General features: G+C 36.6%; 1 non-coding gene across 1 annotated transcript; it reads right to left on the bottom strand.

Annotated features, from left to right (window-relative positions):
• Positions 1 to 7771: 7771 nt before the first annotated feature.
• LOC145103374 (small nucleolar RNA R71) lies at positions 7772 to 7878 on the bottom strand. Its single transcript, XR_013706468.1, has one exon. It is a non-coding gene; the product is annotated as a small nucleolar RNA R71 (small nucleolar RNA).
• Between the last annotated feature and the right edge of the window lie 776 nt (positions 7879 to 8654).

Raw genomic sequence — 8654 nt, 5'->3', positions numbered from 1 at the left:
CATTTTACAGCTTACATCACTTTTACATATACATTTTCAACAACACTTTACAGCTTACTCACATCACTAAAATCTTATGAACTCACCACCTTAATTGCTGATCAACTCTTTCAAATAACTTGTATTCTCAGGAGACTATTAGACAGGTGCTCAAGCTGGGAATTTAGAAGATGGAGCATGCAGCTTCAAGTCTTGTTTTGTTATTTGTTTATGACTTCTATGTTTTGTGAACACACACATTGTAAACACTTTCTTTCTAAATGAAATGGTTGTTCATTAGTTGCTTACCATATACATATCTCGTGATACTTGACATGACGTCCTCCACCCCCGAACGTTTCCGCCGTTCCGGTTTTGGGGTGTGACAGATTGGTATCAGAGCATTGTTTATAGTGGACTAAGTATATCAACCGATAAAAGATATACGTCTATAAATACAATGGGGCTTAAGTGCTCTGGATAATGATATATTTAGAGTATAACTACAAGTTATAAAAATATACCTACTTGCTCATACATGTACATAATAGAACTAGGGTCACGAGGAGATCAGAACTAAAAGTATTTAAAGGTTGGGCACTGTCGTCAACCCGAACAGTTATGTAATCATAGCTAGGATCAATATAGCCTGATCAACTATATTCATTCGAGATGTGACCAACATGTGTTTGGGAATGATGTGGTGTTGCAACAGGGTTAAAACTTACCAGAACACCGGTCAAGAGAACGCCAGAACAAGTACATTACGTTAGGATACTATAGGAGTATTTTAGTCCAGATACATAACTTATGTGATAACTTAAATGACCCTGGCGGATAGGTCTATAATCTTGCAGGGTATATTCATAAAGTTTTATATATAATCAAGACCTTATAGACATAGAATCTGTGACCAATGCTTCGCTATCCATTCCTTTTAAGGAAGTAGTGTTGAGGTGGGATCAATTATTCGAAGGTCTATTTGATCTTCAATTATACACAATACAAACTGGTGTACCTTGTACAATTATAGGAGGATTCCATTAGGATCACCCCATAAAGTTACCTTAAAGCTCATAGGTTCTTTAGTCACTTTCATTCTCGCACGACAAGCCCAGACAAGCGTAACCACTTCCTCATAGTAGACAACAGAAGAGTTCAGGAGGAACAAGGACAAATTCAAGGAAAGATCAACCGAAGTAACCAAAATGTCTTACGCGTCACACTAATAAATATTAACTAGGTTAAATTATCGATCGAGTGGAAACACTGCTCACATTACATGCGTTAGAAGTATTTTCTTACATGCAGCTGGTAACAGTTATTCAGGAAACAGATATTCATTCGAGGATAGTTATTTAAAATTCATAGAGTTTATTTGGTATAGACTAATTTATGAATTGTTTCTAGAACCCTGTGTAAGTCAGGACCCGATACATCCAGAACTAGGACAACCTTATCTTTTTATCTTTCGGCTTGTGTCCATTACTGTAGACTTATTCTGTCTCATCTTTGTTTTCTTTTAGCAAAGATGCCTCCTCGCAAATCACCCAGAAACACTACTCTGATAACTCCAATACCGCCTCCTCCACAAATCGATGCAGCAACTCTGAACGCTGCAGTGGCTGCAGCTGTGGCAACAGCCATGGCCCAATATCACCCCACCAGTACAGGTGGAGGTGAAGTGCCTACCGATTCTACTCAAGGTGAGGTCCCTGTGCGCCCGAGAGAGTTCTCTTACAAGGACTTCACCAGATGCCACCCATTGTCCTTTAATGGGACTGAAGGAGTCATTGCTCTCATGCAATGGTTCGAGAAAACCGAGTTGGTTTTCGAAATCTGTTTATGCCCAGAAGAAAGCAAAGTGAAGTTTGCTGCCTGTACCTTCTCTGGCAAGGCCCTAACATGGTGGAATAGCCATGTCCAGTCACTGACCCTATCAGTGGCAAACTCAATAGGTTGCGAAAACCTAAAAGAGTTAATACGGGAAGAATATTGCTCGTTAGGCGAGATTCAAAAGCTAGAACAATAATTGTGGGATCTCACTATGGTCGGCTTAGACATAGTGACCTACACGGACCGGTTCAGCGAACTAGCAGCTCTATGTCCCGGGATGATTACCTCGGAGAAGAAGAAGATAGAGAGATACATTTGGGGTCTGACTGCTCCGACCCAAGGAAATGTGTTATCTTCTAACCCAGCCACGTTCGACAGTGCTAAACGCTTGGCTCAGCGACTCATCGATCACGGAGTCCGCCACAACGTAGAAGTCCCTATTCCCGAGTCATCTAGGGAAGAGGACTATAATCAGAAGTCGGGGAACAAGAGGAAAAAGAAGCGAACAACACAAGACACCCCGCAAGAGCAACAAGTGAGTACCATGTACGCCGCAACGACGCCTACTGCTTCAGCATCTGCTAGTTGATATGCTGGAAACCTCCCGAAGTGTGGAAAGTGCAGCTTTCACCACATCGGAGTATGCCGGGAAATGCAGTGTCTGAACTGCCACAGAAAGGGACACATAGTCCGTTTCTGCAGGGCACTGGCTCAACCGATCTCCCAAGTCCTCGGAACTGAAGAAAACCAAGCCTGCTATGGCTGTAGTGAGACTGGACACGGTCAGAGGGACTGCTCGATAATGAAGAACTCGGGAGCGGATGGACGTATTCTGATGATCACCGCAGGAGAATCTACCTCAGAGTCGTCGTCGAGTAGTGTTACGTTTTCAAAATAGTAATTTCATTTAAAAATTTATTTATATTCATATAAGATTAAAATTTCGGGATGACACTTAAAAGTAACTATAACAACTCACATGTTGAAATAGGTCGTAATATCCAAGAGAACTAAAAGACCCCTTAGAGAAGCTATTATGACTCACCATATACATCAGGGTTGTGCGCAACTGAGATGTTGCAGACTGTGAGTGACTCCGCTTAGGTCCCCTTTCCTTAATTGGTTGAGGATTTGAGGTAGAGATGCTCAGTTGACTGCCTGGCTCATCTTAAGTATTCACAACTCGTATATGACGGGAGATGGTAGTGGTACCAAGAGGGATCATGGTATAAAAGTATCCCTTCAGTAAGTAAAGAACTTTTAGTTGTATGTATGCGCACATAGCGGTACGATACATAGGAGTGTTAATTTCAAAATAGAAAACAGGAAACACGAGAACAGTTTCAAGGAGTACATTGTTGAGCATACTAGGAGTACAGTACAAATCATACCAGGGATACATCGTCGTTTATCAGACGTTTCTTTCATTTGACCAAAGCTTTGTTCAATATAAAGTCCGTTGTTTTTCTTTCGTCATGAGTTGGCGTGGTCCTCACCATACTAAGTTCATATGTTTCTATCGCCTTGATCGGCTAGTTCTTGAAACTTTCGTCATTTGTATCGAAGGTCCGACCTAAATCTAAACTTTATCTTTCGCATTCTAAACCCCCGAAGTACTCGTGCCAAGATTACTTTGTCCCCCGAAGCCTTATCGTCAGACGTCCGCATACCGTCACGAAATACCACTCGTCCAGCAGACCAATGTTCGAGCATATGAATTACACATGTAAATTACAAGTGAATCACATATGAATTACACGTGATTCACATGTAAATCACATGTAATTTACATATGAATCACATGTAATTTACATGTAAATCACAAGTGAATCACATATGAATTACTGTGATTCACATGTAATTCATATATGAATCACATATGAATTACATGTGATTCACATGTAATCCACATAATAATCATATGTAACACAGATGTAAATCACAAGTGAATCGCATATCAATTACATGTGATTCACATGTAAATCACTAGTGAATACATATGAATTACATGTGATTCACATGTAAATCACATATGAATTATGTATATATGCACACATGCATTTTGTGTGTGTTCTTCGTTAATTATTTTTTAAAATTTTCTTGTCAATTTCACATTTGAATCTTAAAATATAAAATCACATGTGAATATCACATTATATAACCAATATGTGAATCTTACATGATATAATCACATGAGAATCTTGCATGATATATATACATGTGCATTTTTGTGAGTGTTCTTGCATTAATAATTTTTTTTTATTTTATTGTAGATTTTCAAGAATTTGTGGAAAATATTGAAGAGGTGAAAAGTGATACATTAAAGAAAATATGGAAATTTTGATATGAAGAAATGACAACATTGTGAATCTTTGTAGCATTTTTTATTTTTTATATTTTATTTTGTATCAAATAAAATTCTTGTATTATTATGTTTATAGATTGATTAATAAAAATTAGATTTTTTATGATTTACTTACGAATATTATAGTATCAGAATGCATATACGCATTTGAAAAAATATGCATATATGCACCTAAAACTTTGATTTTTTTTGTTAAAAAATTATAGTTTTTTTTTTAAATATTCTAGTTTTTTTTTTTAAAAATTAATGATTTTTAAATATTTACTTTTTAAAAAATTTCAATTTTTTTTTTATAAAAAATACAGTTTTTTGAAAAAAGTTGCAGTTTTGTTTTTCTAAAATGTGGTTTTTTTAATAAAAAATGCAGATTTTTTTTTAAAAAAAAATTGCAGCTTTTAAAAAAAAAAATTAAATTCAAGTTTTCTGAAAAAAGTAAAAAATCTCCATTTTTTAAAAAAAAAAACGAAAATTATTTTAAAAAAATGAAAAATGATTTATTATGTTAATTTTTAGAACATTTTATTAACACTTCCAATAACAAAAAAATTGAACATTAAATGAGATCAGTAAGATGACGATCATGCCCTTAATGAGTTCATTTTGATCTAACGCTCCACCTTTAGTTCTCAGGTTTTCGGGAAACTATGAGTTCTCAACCAATCTCACCCTTATATATATATATATATATATATATATATATATATATATATATATATGTGTGTGTGTGTGTGTGTGTGTGTGTGTTACAATCCCTGAGTCAAAACAGTAAGTTGACTCTTCTTAGATTAGCTTTGGTTTCACTCAACTTTGTTGTACGTCTGGAAGGTTAGTAACGAGTTGTTTAGAAAAAAGGCGAGCATCATTCTTATATAGACAACGATAACATTCAAGCTTTTACTTTCAAATGGGTTAAACATCAATCCTGAGGCCCCTTAGTGAACAGTTCTCTGTTCCTATTGCATCACTTCTGTGTTTTCTTCTTCTTATAATCCTTTGCTATGTGTTATGTTTATGAGAGATAACTGCTAAATGTGTTATGTTCTGCTCCTACCTCTAACTGCTTCCAATTACAAACCGACAACAATGATCTACCACCGCCTGAATACGCCTTCTCCTTTTGACTTTCAATTTCCTTTCCATCATCCACCTCACATTTCCTTTACTCCGACTTCTTTTCTCAACAACTTCCAATTTCCCTACCATTTCTTCCTCCACCGCTTCTCCTCTACTTCTCATTTTCTCCCAACAGCACGAGAATCATTTACTGTTCCGGGTGATATTGCCATATTTATACCTATTTTTAGGCAATATTTAAGTACATTTTTATATATAAGTTGGTAATTTGTTTAGAATAATGGTACTTATGAGTGTAAATATTATTTGTAGCCAAAAAGAAGAAATTTTGAAGAAAAGGGACTAAAAACGTTAAAGGAAGAAACTTTGGGAGTTCAAATATTAAAGGACAAGAAAATCAGGAAAAAGCGTTCTCACGACGTGAGATCTGGAAGACTCACGTGGTGAGTATGGTATTCTAGAAGATAACCATCACGGGTGAAGGAATCCATGTCGCATATGGATAATTACGTGCTCACGACGTGAGAATTAGGGTTCTCACGAGGTGAGTCCGGCAAAATTGAAAACTATGTATATCCTCGATCATTACGAATTGGAGAGACTTTGGCTAGCTTAGAGGGGTTCCTGGAGACGAATTTCAGAGGAGAAAAAGATCTGGAAGCTGGTTCTAACACCAAGGAAGAAAGAGTTCATAAATTGGTTCATAGTTTGGTACACTTTAACATGTTTTGGATTATTGAATTCGTTTGTTTAGCTGTTAATATGTCCAGCTAAATCTAGTTGCTTCTGTTAGCTAGATGAAGTTGTAACTCATTGTTTGAATGCATTAGATTTGACTTTATTTGTTGGTTATATGCTTGTGTTGATTGATTTTACCTAGCATGTTTAGTTAATGATTTAATTGCTTTAAATTCTTGTTCTGTGTAGTTAGTGAACACAAATCTGCATGAATATGAATACCTAATAACAAAGTGAACACTAGTTTATTAGAGCTAAGATCAAATCAATCTTAGATAAGTAATTGAATCATTGAATTAAGCTGTGTTAGAGAACGCATATTATGACTGTAATTGTGTTTTGATTAATCAATCTTCATAGCTCCAATCTTATTTAATAATTGATTTTGTGTTAACTATTGTGTGACCATACATAGATTTACATGAATTGATTAATAATTAGTAGGTTTAGAACTAAACTGCTAATACTTCTTAAATTGGTAACCAACGGTAATAGTTTTGACTAATGTATAACCATTGAGTGAAAGTGGATTCGAACTAACAGAAATATTTTGTTTATTGATTGAGTTTTTGTTAAAGAATTAAGTTCATATAAACTTGCAAAATTAGATACAAAATCTTTTTAGCTTATTAATAATTAGATTAATTTAGTAGTGAATATATAAATTAATAACACCGTTCCCTGTGATCGACACCCGACTTACCCAAACTATACTGTAATCTGACTAGTTACACTGCCTATAAGTGCATAGTTAGTCTAAGTTTGTTAGGTTATAAATATTAAAATTAGTGGGTACTTCCGTGCACATCAAGTTTTTGGCGCCGTTGTCGGGGAACGGCTTAGTTTATTAGTTTATTTAGTTGCATTAGATTATTCGATCTTTTTTGTGGGATAAAACCTGCAAAAAGTTAATTAGTTATTTTTTGTTTATTAGCTTAGTTTATTAGCACATTATTTTAGCAAAAATTTTGATTTTTTTTTTCTGTCACAGAACTCACGACGTGAGCTATATACACTCACGACATGAATGTTGTGATTCTTAGTTTTCCTTAGTTTTCAGTTTATTTTTCTATTTTAGTTCAGTTTTACGTTTTTATTTTGTTTAGTTTGCAGGAGTTCATGACTAGAGGCTCTAACACACCTTTGGTGCCACCGATTGAAGATCCAGAAGCTGCACTTCACAAAATGACTGATAAGAAGACGCCATTGCAAGAACTAAAGTCAGCATTTTCAAGTAAGTCGGGAAAGAAGACAGGGGAGTCAAGTTCATCCTCAAAGAACAAGAGCAAACTTGAACACTTGGATCAAATACCCATCCAAACCGAATCCGAATACGATACCGAGCCTGAATTTGAAGAACATACGAGCGAACCCGAGAACGAGCCAAGGAACGAGATGGAAGACATTGAGGAGATGTCCATGGGAGCTTACAAGAAGCAGATATGAGAAGATGTGGGTCCCGGTTTAGTCCAACCCGCAATACCTGCCACTGCCACATTCGAGCTGAAGGGGCATATCTTGACTGCACTGAAGGATATCCCATTTTATGGGAAAGATCATGAGGATGCATTTAAGCATCTTGATGAAGTCAATGACATTGCGGATTACTTCAATGTCCCAAATGTCAATAGAAACACCGTCCTGCTCAGAATGCTTCCCATTACTTTTAAGGGAGCTGCTAAAGAGTAGTTAAAATCACTTCCACCGGGTACAATCACCACTTAGGCTCAAATGCGTGAGCAATTTCTTGACCAATTTTGCCCGCTATCCAAGATAGCTAAACTCAAGAAGGCAATAGCCAACTTTGAACAACAGCCGGGGGAGTCATTGTACGAAGCATGGGAGCGGTACAAGGGCTTGCTCAGAAATTGCCCTCAACATGATCTTAATGTGCAACAAGAGATATCGATTTTCTATCATGGGGTCAACGTTATGACAAGACAATCCTTGACTCTCAAGGACCTTTGACAAAGAAAAATCCAAGGGAGGTCAAGGAGCTAATTGAAGAATTCGCGAAGCACTCTTGTGAGTACCACAACCGTAGGCAAGAAGGAATCAAAGGCGGTGGAGGGACTCAAACTGAAGAAATAGCAGCCATGATGGCTATGATAAATAATATGGACCGGAGGTTGACACAAATGGACCACTCAATTCATGCCATAAGAGTTGGTTGCGAGAGGTGTAATGGCCCACACTTGACTAAGGACTGCAATTCAGATGAGTTTGGGAATAAAAAGGCTCAAGTGTGCTACTCGAGTGGGGACAAGTATGATGAAGACTGGAGGAAACCAAAGAAAGAGTGGCTGCCTTATGAAGAATATAAGAAGCAAAAGGAAGAGAAGTATAGGCAAACAAGTCGAGGTTTCTACCAAAAGGAGCAGCCACCAGCCGAGAAGAAACCCGATCTAGAGACCATGTTGATGAAATTTATGGAAGCTTCAGAAAAAAGACACGAAGCTACTGATTCTGCTATTGATGAACAAAGAATGTTGATAAAGAATCATCACGCAATGATGATAGAACATCAAACTTTAATAAAGAATCAGCAAGCTTCCATCAACAACCTTGAAATAGAACTTGGTCAACTTACTATCTTGGTTCATGAGAAGATGTCCCCGAAAATTCCCGAAAAGAAGATCCAATCTCACGTAATGGCCATAGG

Source organism: Lactuca serriola, chromosome 4 (assembly GCF_051521515.1).
Source record: "Lactuca serriola cultivar US96UC23 chromosome 4, Lser_US96UC23_V15, whole genome shotgun sequence".
Lineage (NCBI taxonomy): Eukaryota > Viridiplantae > Streptophyta > Magnoliopsida > Asterales > Asteraceae > Lactuca > Lactuca serriola.
The sequence above is the reverse complement of the archived record's forward strand: the minus strand, read 5'-3'. Positions and strand labels throughout refer to the sequence as shown.